The sequence below is a fragment of the Echiichthys vipera genome, assembly GCF_963691815.1.
Source record: "Echiichthys vipera genome assembly, chromosome: 13".
Taxonomy (NCBI): domain Eukaryota; kingdom Metazoa; phylum Chordata; class Actinopteri; order Perciformes; family Trachinidae; genus Echiichthys; species Echiichthys vipera.
In genome coordinates this window covers 9,641,306-9,655,729 of record NC_139838.1, presented here as the reverse complement: position 1 = coordinate 9,655,729, position 14,424 = coordinate 9,641,306, and positions in this window count along the sequence as shown.

The following is a 14,424-nucleotide window of genomic DNA, read 5'->3' as shown; positions in this document are numbered from 1 at the left end:
AATATGGGTCATAATAAGCTGCTTGTACGGAGGACCTGTAGGATCGTAGTTAGATGGATGGAAATCCCATCATGCGTTGGAGTTACTGGAGTTCAATGAAATGATGTCCTCTTGTCACACGCTGAGTTATTTGCATAAATTGAATTGATGAACCATGCACAAATTGGCATTTTATTGTGCAGAAATTTACTTCAAACTTTTGCAACATTAAACACAACTTTGGTATTTGCTACTTTACACTTCAGAAAGTACATGTCTGTTGACTGAAAGCGTAATTAAAAGGATTTCATGTTTCAGTTTGTGGACATTCTCTCTCTGAAGTACAGCAAGTTTGTTTTTTCTTCTAGTGGTGCACCAGTGGAGCATCGGTACACAGAGAGCCTGCAGAAACCAGGACTTCTGTGATGGCTGCATTTGTTCATCCCTCCTATCTCCTAATTCATCTCCCTCTCCATGACCCTTAAACGTTCCTCAAAAACCTCTAGCTGGACCTTTTGGTGCTCATCCCAAGCCCACAGGGGTGTATGTGTCCAAGCTAAAGCCGCCTCTCCCTGCTTGACCTCGCTCTGCCTGCCTTCCCCGGCCCTTAATCCTGATCAAGCATGTCTAGACCTCTCATTACCAGTACATAATCAGGGGGCAGGGGAAGGACGGGGAGATGGGGCCGCGGGGAGCATAGGATGGATGGTGGGAGGAGAGGATGCAGAGAAAGTGACCCTGACAGTGACCCACACATTCATTTCACTGTTTACTTTCTCGGTAAACAGACAGACTATAGAGGGAGTCAATACACAGGATGGAAGACGGATGGAGGGGCAGATATGAGGCGGGGAGCGAGAGAGACCAGATGTAAACAGAGGATTAGACAGAGAAAGGGTATCCTCAACAATATCTATCTTGAAAGTCTCAAAACTTAGAAAAAAAATGCTCCTAGGAATGGAGGAATGGGATCAGCTTTGATAACAACAACTTCTTTCATGATTTTCTTGATATTAAAGCAGGTTTGACATTTGCTTTCTTGCGATGAATTAAAAAGAAGACTAATACCACTCTCATTTCTGTCCTTTCAAGCTAGAAGCTAGAGACACTTAGCTTAGCATAGCAAAAAGGCTGAAAATGGGGACACAACTAGCCTTGCTCTGTTCAAAGGCAAGTGAGCTACGTTCACAATGCAGGTCTCAATGCATGATTCTGTTTTTTTTCAGATTCAATGCAGCTTGTGCTGTTGACAGTCAAAAGCAAAACAGATATGGGTCACATATGAGCGAAAAAATCAGATTCAGGTCATATGTGACGACCACAGCGTGAACGCAGCCACCCAAAAAAAAACACCAGCCCTCCTAAAGCCCTGTTATCGTCCGATTAATTTACACATTAATATACTTTTTCAAACTGTTGTTTTTGTCAAGAACACTTTCACACAGAATGGGAATATCATCTATCAATATAGTGACGTAATTGTTTTTTTGAAACAGGGTTGTTTTTTTTGAGACTTTGCACCACGAAATACAGGCATGAGGATTATAAAACAACAAACACAGAGACTCCATAGTCCCATTCAAGACCATGGCAAACTGTATTCCTTTCAACCTTGACAAAGGCAGCCTGTACCAAATCCACTCCTTCTGTTTTTACCTTTCACAATAAAAGTCCATAGACTATAACCGTTGAGCCGATCTGGCAGGCTGAGCACATCACCAGTATGAATATTTGCAGGTGAGCATTTCTATAGTTACATTTTATATCTTTATTTGTTTAGTCCATAAAGTGTTTTTTAAGAATGTAATAAAAAAACCTCACTATTTCTTAGCCAGGAGGAGTGACTTCCTGTTGTCTTGTCACAATGACATTGCCAGTAGAAGATACAGTATAATTATGTGTTTTTAGTGTGGTTTAAATGGTATTTTTTAATATTAAATAAACAAGATGTGACGTGTTAAAGTTAGCTTTAGAGGCTCTGGTAGAGGGATTTTTGTTACTGTTGGACAAGGCCAATCTAGCTTTATATTAGACAGATAAATCTAAGGTGGGTGTTGATCTTCTCACATAGCTTATAACCCTATTTCCCAGATGTCAAAAAGTGTAACTGACTCTGTAATTTCAATAGTAATAATGGAGCGATAAGTATTGATTTGAACTAAAACAGAAACAATTAATTAATCTAGCATCCAGTGGCTGATCATATCACATGGAAAATATTTTTCTTTTAAACCAAATAACATTTTTGCCAGTGAGAAAATAATGAAACCGAAAAGGTCGGCATTACTAGAAAATACCGTTGATGTGACCGGATTTACCATCATCTGCTCAATCCCATTACCACACATATACTCAGTCTCTGCTAAGCCACGGCTCCAGTCAAGCAGCTGAGTGTGACATGCTGAGATTACTGAACACGAGTGAATGTGATGAGGGGCTAAATGCATGAACTAATGACATGACAGGCGTCACTGGCCGACCACGGATAGAAACACCCTCACAAAACCATCAAATAATGTACTATGTGATTAAAGCAAATATAGTCTAAGACATGTGCAGTGTTCTCCAAGAATCAAGGGAAGGTGGATGATAGGTGTGTGTTTGTGTGTGTGTGTGTGTGTGTGTGTGCGTGTGTGTGTGTGTGTGTATCTCCAAGGTGTTAAGGGGTGTCGCATACATCGCGCTGTGCTGTTACGCGTCTTTCAAGTGATCAAGTGCGATACTGTGATCTCATAAGAAATTCACCACATGGCAAGGTTTTCATGAAGTCTCTGCAGCTGAACCATCCTCCCATACACACACACACACACACACACACACACACAAACAATCTTGTCTATATGATCAAAAGGAATGCCTTGAGTCTGCACCTGCATACAGTCCTCCACTCAAACATGCCCTATAAATACACAACGAGCTGTGTTAGTATGCAGAGTGACTGGAAGCCAGTTTCACTACGTCTTTGAAACATTCATGTAGGCCTGCATTTGGTCTCATCCCAGTGTCTCTCTCTCTTCATCTTCATCTTCTGCTCTGTTTCCACCCCCTCACCCTCTTGTCCTTTGCTTCGGTTCTTCTTTTTTAATCTCCAACCCCTCCCTTTATCACTCTGCTTTCTTCCCACTCTCACAATTTGGATTCCTCGCTTTTAAAACACACATATATTCCTCATCTAGTTCTGCTCTCCGCAGCTTCCTAATTACATCTGTGTTCACTTTTCAATTCTTCTGCCGGTACTTTTGCCATCTCCGAGAGCACTTGAGTGCATTTCTGCAAATTCCTATCCTCATTTACATACAGGGGGGGGCTTAACAGTGGTGCTGTAATTGGCTGTCTGGTCTGTATTCAGGGTGCTAATTGCTTGTCTGTGAAAGTGTCCACAGAAGGGTTGACTGACCCCCCATGGGAGGGGTTTATCGCCTTGGCTGTCAGTCACTGCAGCCCACCCAGAATGCCTCTGTAGAGGTCGCAGCACCTTTGTCAATAAAGATTCAAAACGAATAAACTGATTTGTAATCTGTTGACATTGTATTTCAAGCATGGGTGCAGGCATCTGTAAAAAGAAGTGGACGATTACCATCTGAACCAAAAGTGATTTAATATGTGACTCTCATCAGCAGACCGACAAGATTAAACATGACACGAGAAATTCATGATAAACTAATATTTCAAAACCAGTTAATCGCCTGAAGCATCGCTGATAATCAGGCTGTTTTAATGCATTTTGGACAAAAAGAAAGTAATGCACACGTATTGAAAGCAGGAGACGTAGTATAAGATGGCTAATCTCCACTTATCGAGGCAGGTTGGAGGGGTGGACAGGTCCCAAAACACAGGACTTTCATCCGGTTAGCAGGCTATGTTTCCCTTTGACGTTTACCAACCAAGTAGTTCTCAGCCCTAACCCTAACTGTCACCTTTTGTAGGATAAAACCAGTGAATTTTAATTTAGTGCCTTAACCTAACCAACACCAAAATCAACGATTCACGTCCACTTCCGGTATGTCGCCGTCTCGCGATCAACCAAAGTTCACTATTTCGTAAGATATCATAAGAATTTTTCATACAATACCCTACAAATCTGTTCATGAGAATACATTTTCATAATGCACACAGATTGCAAGCTCTCACCAGTAATTAGACCTAGCCCTAGGTTTGCACGTTTAGGCAGGTTTTTCAAAAACGGGAAAACCTGCGAAAAAGAGGCGATAGATAGGCATGCGCTCTCAAATGGCTGTTCACTCGTCCTTTTTCCATTACAAAAAAAGGCCCAAGAGGGATTTACGAGACTCCGGAGGTGACGTACCACTCTGAATGGGATTCCATCGCCGGCGATCAGCTGATCAGTGTTACAGCGCGCGCTGTGAACAATAAGGCAGAGACGCCACGATGGAAGGAGCAGAGCAAACCAACCTGGCCCGGACCTCTTCGTCGCTCCACCGATCGATAACTTTTGCTGTGTGAGTACTACCTCACACCCCGCTTTGCACGTCACATCCCGCTTAGCGTTATCCAATCAGCAATAGGGTATATCTCAGGGGACAGGGCCATTTTCTACTCGTCAAACAGCCTCCTGAACGATTCACATGCACGAGATAGACCCGCCTCATTCCGGGTAGTCGACCATAATGGAAACGCAGTTTCAGCTAGTCCTATAGAACGGCACGCCCTCTCAAATTGACATTCACTCGCCATGTTTCCATGACAAAAAAAGGCCCTAGAGGGATTTCCGAGACTCCGGGATGATGTTTCACTCTGAATGGTTTTAGATCGCCGGTGATCAGCTGATCAGTGATACAGCAGCGCACCACTCTACCTCTTAGTGAGAAATACAGAATAGTTGCAGTTTGATTTAAGGTGGCCCGTATGATTCACAATGTCAACTTATGTACAAGCAACTTGAAAGAAAAGACTCCACCTTAAATATTCGAAGTGCTGTAAGAGTGTCTGTCGACAGACAGGCCGTCAGTACTGTGTGTTTGTGTGTGTGCGTGTGTGTGTGTGTGTGTGTGTGTGTGTGCACGCGTGTGTGTGTAAATGGGAGAGAGAGAGAGAGAGAGAGAGAGAGAGAGAGGTATGGAACATGCAGCAACCACAGGTCAGAAATTCAATCCAGAATCTGTGCACAGAACCTTTCTGTGCTGCGTTCTTCTACACCACTGGATAAAAGTGTCTTCTCTACTTTGCCTTGTTGTGGTGGCGCCTGTGCTACCACACATCACATCCCACTGAGAGCTACATCCCATCAGCAATCGGGTATATCTCAGGGGACAAAAGAGGCCCTGCTCTCCGACAGGGCCCTTTTCTACCTGGTCAAACGGCCTCCTTAGCAACTCACATGCAAATTAGGGGCGTTTTTTGGCGAGTTAAAACCCGCCTCATTCAGGGTAGTCGACCATAGTGGAAACGCACCTAATGCCTTTCTGTTTTTTTTTCTGTGGTGTGTCACATCACAAGGGCTAGTAAACAGTAGAAAGCAGCTTACAGGCTAGTGTAGAAAGTGTGGAAGTTACGGTGGTAACTGACAGCGCTGCTTGGGTGGAGACAGCACGTGTCAGCACCTGGGTGCCATGTTTCCACCACTGCGGGTCGGAGCTTTATAGCTTATAGCTATACAGATTATACCTGTGACTGCTGCAGAGTCATTTGTTGCTGGAATGAATGCCGATTGAAACCTTCACTACTAAAGACAAAAGCCAGAAGTTTTCCAATGGGAAAGGGAAAAATATGGTGATGTTCAGTACCTTTGAAAAGAATGGATTTTAATGTAACAAACCCAAAATAAACTCCCTAATTATAAACATTTCAGGATTTGGACTGGCAGCTGATATGAAAAATTGATTGGAATAACATTTTTGAAGCTCTAAACCAGATGTTCCCTCTTAGATAATAATAGGTGACCTACTCCCAATAACTTATCACAATTACAAAATAATATCTTGCCATTCATGAGTCATCTTTCCACTTTGAGTTGAGTCTATTTCAGGTTTTGCAGATAAGGTTCTATTAAGGGACTAAACTGACTACAATAAAAGAAATATTTGATATATGAACTTTTACCTTTGTGCCCCTCCCTTATGTTAATCTAGAACCCCCTCCTCCGAGTGTTAACCGCGTTCTGTAAAAACTGCCAGTTGTTCCAGGAATGTTTATCACTGAATCCTGTAACAGTTACATTGTGTGCCGCGTGATAATGTGTCCAAATTAATGCTAGGAGGCATTCGAGCTGGTGTGCTTGTTTACCTTGCAGTCAAAAAAGCAAGTCATTAACATTCTCCTCATTGTTGTGCGCCGCTTGTCAGACGCTGAGCTGCATCTCAATGGGCTTTTCATTGAGACAGTCAGGGAGTCAATTAGCTTATCTGGCTATGAGCAATATCTGCCTTGATGAGGGACTGTCCACAAGAACTCACAACAGTGCCTTTACACGGAGTCACGTAAAGGCACGCCAGACACTGATAACACCAGGGGCCATCTTCAAAGAGACCTCACACACATATGCACACCCAAGTACGTGCATGCACACACACGCTGCCCTCCCTAGACGTTCCCCTGGGCTGTAATTGAGAGCAGGGAGGCCCCCAACAGATAAACAAGACCTATTGATTCAGTGTAATTTGACTCAGTGGGTGCCATAATGACATTATAGGATAGAGCCAGTGTTTGTGTGTGTGTGTGTTAGTGTTTGTGTGTTTGTGTGTGTGTGTGTGTGTGTGTGTGTGTGTTAGGTGTGTGTGTGTGTGTGTGTGTGTGTGTGTGTGTTTTTGTTTGCACAGTCGCTTGCTACAGTGAATGATGACACTTTTCAGCCGTGCCAGGGGAATTTAGCTGATTGGAAAGTGATATGGAAGAGGGCGATCGAGATAGAGAGACAGAAGGAGAGAGAGAGAGAGAGAGCGAGGGAGCAAAGTGCTAGCGTAGAGAGAGAGAGAGATAGAGAGTGTGTTATAGATGAGGAGGTACCAACGCGAAAGGAGAAGTAAATTATGCTGCTCTTGTGTGTGTTTTTCCACAGCCACACGGACATAAATACTGTCACTATCTGTGTAAAACTTGCAGGCGATCAATGAGCCATCAGAGGAAGAGGAAGAGAGAGACTGTTTAATGGTGTGTGCGAGCAGATACAGTCTCCAGCTGAATTCCAATCATTCCCTGTTTCATTCCAGAGTTTGACTACAGATTTGGAAATGCTTATCAGCCATCTGTTGATCGCCGGTAGCAGATCAAGGCCATTCCTTCACTTCTCCTGGATGCATTTCAAAAACAGTCACCCATTTAGAAAGCAAAAGCATTTGTTTGGTTTCACTTTATGACCCTTCGAACTACGGGCGCAGACACAAAATGCTGTGGTTTTACACTGATAACACCGATAATGATTCCAATAGTGTTGGATTAAAAGTGCCGATAGCAGATGTTTGGTGCCGATATACAGTATCATTTAACGCAACAAGTTTAATGACACACAATTACAGTTCATCAGGTTTTATTCATGGCACGATGAAAAGGCCTCTGCAGCATTATTAAGATAGTGTTGCTCTAAAGGCCAGCTTAACAACAGTAATAAAACATGCTTTTTGGAAGGTGGATATAAATCAACAGACCTAGATAACTCCTTTAGTAACCGAAGTAGAAACGCATGTATACACCTTTAGAGCAGGTTACGCTTCTTCACATGCTACGGTAAAACTCCCCCTCCCCACTCTGTTGCAGAGTTTTTTGGTCCAGAAAAAGAGTAGATCAGGAAGCATTGGTGCCAAAAACAACAGCAACAACACAAGCTTTAACTTTAACCAACTGAGGACTTTGCCATGGCAAGAAACGTTACTACCAAGAAAACCCCTTTCTGGATGCAAGAGGATGCTCTACGCTGAGGAGTTATTCATGCTCTTCCCGCTTTCAAATTTGTTGTGATTTTGACAAAGTTCAAACGGAAGAAAAAGCCTTATTCCGACCAGTTGTACGTTGGCAGAGCAAGACCTACTGTACCGGAGGTAGTTACTCCATTCATGCTTTCCATTATATATATATATATATATATATGTATACTAGACTTTTTGACAGAATTACGACATAAATGGGTCTTCTTCGTAGTAATGTTGCTTGCTATAGCTAAATGCGTTGCTTCCTGATCTATTTTATTTCTTGGTCAAAAACCACTGCCCGGGAGTGGGGAGGGGCAGGTATAACCTACGAAGACGCATAACCCGATGTTACTCCAGGTATGCTGTTTACATGCACAAATATTCTGGTTACTGAAGGAGTTATCCAGGTCTGTTAATCTGGGTATGAAAACTCCGGTGTTACCCAGGGTGTGATGTTAACATGGTGTTTGAGAGTACTGCCTCAAGCCAAATATAATCTGTTTTTTAAACTCCATGGAAACGGTACTGTCTTCTGTTATTCACTTAACCAGGGTAACACCATAACCTGGTTACTGCTGTGAGTGACACTGCATGAGACTGCTTCGACATCATCTTTAAAGTGACGCTGACTGAATCCTTTCATAGGCGACCAAACAGAGCTGCCATTTTTTTAAATCTGGGTCGAGGGGATAAAAAATTTGTGTATTGACTTCAGTTTGGTTATTAAAAAATGTTTTATTTTGCAGGATGTCCTGTGCGCTAGTAACAATTCTCTCTGACCAATTAGTGGTCTGCAGTGTTTTAACATCTAACTTCGGCTCAGTTCACCTCAAACCTCAAAAGAGGGAATACCAAAAAAGCACCAGGTACTATCTTCTACCTTTGCTAATGGAAAAGCAAAAAAATGCAGTGGCATTAGTTTAATGAGTAAGCATGCTAATATGTGCTAATTAGTGCTAAATTCACAGCTGAAGCTGAGGGGAATGACTTAAGTTTTGCTGGTATTCCATCAACTAGCTCAATGCAAGCTCTCTTTGAGCACTTCTGTCATCTTTCTTCCTGACAAAATGAAGCGTGCTAAGATTTACTTCTATTCTGAGACAAAGTAGCATCCACTACAGCAACTATTAGAAACTGAATCTTTTGTGATTTATCAGAGTTAAATGATCACCTTCTGAGCACACACTAAAACTAGATCCATATCCATAATTACAAACACTTTCTTCTAAAGTAATTGGCCTAATGATGGCAAAAGATGAGTCAGGGGATCAATTCAAAGTTTTTACAATTCATCCTGAGGGGAACATGGAGGTCTGTGCCAACATTATAGCAACCCCTTCAACAGTTTTTAGAGCAGTTTCCTTTAAAATCTCAAATGTCAACCTCAAGGCAAGGATTTATCTTCAGGGGACATTGAAATTCTATGACACCTAATAGATGTTGAGATATCTTAGTCTGGACCACAGTGGTGGACTGACAGACTTTGCCATCCCTATAGAGCCACACCGCCAGCTAAAAAGTCTATACAATTCTGCTGTACTGTATTGGTACACACACACACACACACACACACACACACACACACACACACACACACACACACACACTTCAGATTGGAGATGTGTATCCCTGCTACTGTGGGAGCCTCTAACCCCACAGTGGAGGGTAAGGAGACACTCAGCTGTCATCTTGACTTCCTCTGGCTTTGCTCTGCTCCAGCTGACAGGCTGAGACCGGGGTAATTGGTGCCATGTATGAGTCTGTCAGCTTCGAGGACAGGTAACAAGAGACACACAGAGAGAAGACAAAAGAGAGACAGATATTTATGGTGGATCCATTGTGGTTTGAAAAACCTCAATTCCCTCTTGTTTTGCTAGAATAAAAGTGGCCTCCACCACAGTATTGTGCGGAAAACCGTAAAAAGTCTGGATAAGTATCCACATTTTTGTACTTTCTGTTGCTCCCTGATTTATCCGCAGAACTGGACGAAACCCCTGCTACCCTTTGGTCGAGACTTCTCAAAATACCTTATATTCCTCAAATTCAAGAACCTAAACCCTAAATTCTGAATTTGTTGAAATAAATGGGTGAATTTGTGTTCAGCCTATTTTTCCCTATCAACATCTCTTCTCCCCCAACATCCTGATACACATTTAAAGCAGTATGGCCATTTTCTTTTTTTAAATACCATATCAGATAAACACATGCCATATATTACATATGTGTGCACAACCTCAACACATACACACACACAAGCTTGGCTCAACCCCAGTCTTCGGCATTACAATATAGGCTATAACACCAACAATTCTGTCTATCACACGAGCAGCCGTTTGCACAGAATTAGGTCAACACTTCTCCACACAGCACCCCTCCTTCTCTCTTTCTCTGTCTTTGCTCATTCCCAACTCATTTGCCTCGTCTAGCTTCCTGGTTATCAATTCTCTTTACTGTAATTTATATAATCATCAGTCTGTAGAGCTACACCCCTGCCCCCAATGAATGCTATGCAGTGCGCATATTGTGCCTGCGGTAACTCTTCAATTCTAGATGTCTTTTTTGAAGGTGCACAATGTGCCTTAAGACCTGAGAGCATTTCCAGTAAAAAACGATCCACCAGGAATCATTTTCAGGATTTTTCCCAATATGTGATGTGTTTCTCTTTGATAAGGAATTTTCAACGGTCAGTGATTGCTGATGGCGGAGATGCAGGTGTTCAGATCTCAGCAGAAGAATGATTCCGTGTGGTGCATTTAGTTGAACAGTCTGTATACAGTCTTTAATGTAACAGGAGAGTGAGAGAGAGGCGGGATGAGCAGCGCAGCCATCTTGCCATCCCCCGGCTCGCTCTCTCTTTTCAGTCTCATCCTTGGGCATGCAGCCTCCCTCCCCCCACCGCTCCATGTGCCAGCCTAGAGGGTGTGCTGGGAGGGCAAAGTCGATGTGTGTGTGTGTGTGTGTGTGTATGTGTGTGTGTGTGTGTGTGTGTGTGTGTGTGTGTGTGTGTGTGTGTTGATGCCATGGGCGGCCTTTGCTACTATAGCTTTTCAGGCTGCCAGTATGTCAGTGCCACTGCCCTTTTTCTTACAGGTCTACATTTCCCCTCCAACGCTGTCTTCCTCCATCACCCACACTTGACTTCATTACCTACAGTAGCTGTCACACAGACCACATGATAAACAAATTCACCGCGTACTGAGAATGATACAGATTCTCCACATTCTTTAGGAAACGATGTGACCTGCCGGCGGTCTCTCCAGCCCCGTGTTAGGTTAGACGGGGATGTGGTTTAATGTCTTGGGTTTACATAGTAAACCTTTATTCCCCCTGAGCAGCTGACTGCCTCATCTTATGTAAGCAGCACTGTAGGCTAAAGCCCCATATGGCCAGCAGAGAACCTGTCTCACCTCCCTCTTCTGTTTATTCACACCAAATGAAATGATGAAATGTTTTATCCCGCCGACAACAAGCAAAGAATCTACATTCACCGAGTCCTCACCACTGTCTGGCCTTTTTGTTTGGGAATGGACATGGCATCCCACTGGTGTGCGTTTTTTATGATGGAAGGTCTCTAATGGTGATATTAAAGAGGGCAGTGTCAAGCCACCCTGAAAGAGCACACATCCAGCCAGCCCTCTCGCACCGACCTGTCACTAGCTCTCAGTCACATCACATCCTAATACTGAGCACTCTGTGTGTTGATTCCTCTCCCTGGGGATATGTGTCATCATGTTTTTTCGGTGTGTGTGTTTGTGTCTAAAACATCGTTTCAGAGATGCATCCATCACTTGCTGCACTGATGGAAGGTGTTGAGCTTTTAATTAGATCTATAGCTCCTTCACATACAGTCTCTCAGACTGACTTCATTAGTTTACTATACAGTAATGACAAACTCACCAGTGTGAACAGCAGGATTTTGTTCCTTTATAGTAATAATTCCAATAAATGCAGATATTTTAGAGTTGGGCATAACATTGAAGTGTCCCCAGATGTTCTAAATTCAGAGGCTTTTCAAACCTAATAAGGAATATAGGCCTATTCAGCAGAAAATCGCTGGAGTCGGGGATTTTGATTGTAAAGACTATAGAACTATAGAATACTGGTATGTAAATCATTTTATTTTTTTTCATCCTCAAAGAGAGCTGTGGTCAGGGTATTCTGAAGAAGACAAGCAGACTTATATAGGCTGAGACATCTTTGGAGATGCTGTTTTCACCGTCAGAAGAGTGACTCCAGCTCTACTGTACACACTGCTGGAAGTTGCTTCTGATTGTCCACAGAGTGGAACCCAAGGTAGTTCCCACACTGGCCACATTGGAGAATGAGAAAAGTCCAAAGGATGAACCCAAAGACAGTCGTGCTGTTGTACTTGGACGTAAAAAGGAAGAGCAAACATCTGGAGCCTGAAACTGTTTCAATGGAACTGTAGGGGAAACACAAGAACAGTGAGTCTGAAAGTAAGAAAAGCAGCTTTAGCACTACCTCTTGTCTTTTTAGTGAAACGACTAAACATGCCATAAACACCGGCCTACATTTTGGCCCATTGCTAAAGGGTCCTTAAATGACTTGAAAATATGACATGATGATCATCCCCAGATGACTTGTTGCACACTTGAACTCAAACCACCTTCGCCCACACTGTCAAGACAAAAGGTAAAATACTCTGAAACATGTGAGGCGTTCCAACCCAAAAATACATTTGACAGATTTAGAAATCCAGTGGGGGCAAACGATGTGAAACGTGGTGTATGTTTCCTGTGCGGGCACTACTTCCTTCATTTCATGACCTTTAATAGCAGACAGTGAGAGATATTAGCAGAAGTGTGCCAATGTGGGGTTTCCATGCTTAATTCAGCAGTATGTACCCAAGTATGACAACAGGAAATGCACATGCTGCACAAGTGACCTTGGCTAAAAACCATTGTCCAAACAGGGGCTTGGTTATATGTAAAGGAGTTGTAAATTTAAAAAAAAAAAATTTTTTAAAGGGCATGTGCATGTCTCACTGTGTTTCACCAGGCCAGGCGAAGCCACTGGCAATGCATCTGCAACATTAGTGGGTCAGTGTGCCATCCACCCATTCATCAGCACTTCTCCCTCTCTTCTCTCTGCCTCCATGTCTCCTCTGACTCACCGCCCATCCATCCATCCCCCAATACTTACCTCTCACTCGCTCTCCTGCTCACTCAAGTTCGCGAAGAGTCCACATGCAGATTGTTTTCTGTTTCTGTATGAATTCCTTCAGCCTGATGATGCCAAATGAGGTGTGTAAATGAGGTCAGCTAACAAGGTGCATGCATGCAGTCAGCAGAAATGTTAACAGCTTTCCTGCCAGGATTCGGCAGATGGAAATATGCAGGTGGTGGCAAAGCTCAACATTTAAGGTTTTTTTTTGAATAACTAGTGTCAAAACAGCTTTGAAACCTTTTTACCTAAGATGTAATATTAAGATATAATGGGTCTGACTTTAAAGCTACGTCGTATCTACAAATAAGCTCCACCAATTTAGCATTGCAGCCTGGTAACATTGTCAAACTCACAATGGAAAGTTAATATAGTATTTCATATTGTATTATACTAACATATAAATATTTTCTTTATAATTCTACTCATTCTTTTTTGCCTACATTACCCACAATGCAACTTGACCATTTACAAAACATATATTTATCATAATAAACATACACTGTATGAATAACCTGTAAACCCAACTCTGTAAAGTCAGTGGACTTCCCCTTTAAGAGAAAGGTACTGGTGGCCAACACCAACCAACTACTTTCCTATCTACGACCTACTATCACTTCATTTAGATGAATTACATTATAGGGTTCCCACACATGGTCACCCACTCTGAACAACTGACCTTATTAAATCATCCAGATCCAAGCTTATATTGGGAAATGTTGAATACTGCATGTGAAACAGTGCTCTTTTAAGTGAATGATAGAAGGCTGACACCATCAGTTTTATTACAAATTCAGTGTGTGTGTGTGTGTGTGCGTGTGTGTGTGTGTGTGTGTGTGTGTGTGTGTGTGTGTGTGTGTGTGTGTGTGTGTGTGTGTGTGTGTGTGTGTGTGTGTGTGTGTGTGTGTGTGTGTGTGTGTGTGTGTGTTAGTTGGGGGGGTGAGGGTGGGGTGTGGTTACAAGAAGTATTTAGTCTGTTTGTTAAAGGGGGACTCCCGCAAACTAAAAACAAGAATGATGAAAATTTCAGCAGTTACGAAAAAAAGTATCTTTCATCTGAGTTGTGTCTTAAATCTTTGGAAACCTCCGTCCAGATCCACAAAAATCATTAACAATTGTTTTTACTCAGAATAGTGCTCCTTATTATGGGCAAACTGAAATTCATGTGTAAAATGGTTGGAGTTCCCCTTTAATATTAAATGAAGCTTCCATATTGAGTCCCCAGCTCTTCTTCTACTGTCTTTAAAGTTGTTATCTGTAATAATTGGGATGCGTTGTTTCTAGCGGTTTCTAATATGTAATTTTAGGCGAGCCTCCAGGACCTCGTCTCCCAGAGTTCCTGTTGAAACCAAACAGTGTCCACTGTATGGTGTCAGTAGATCGGCAGCTCTCACCTGCG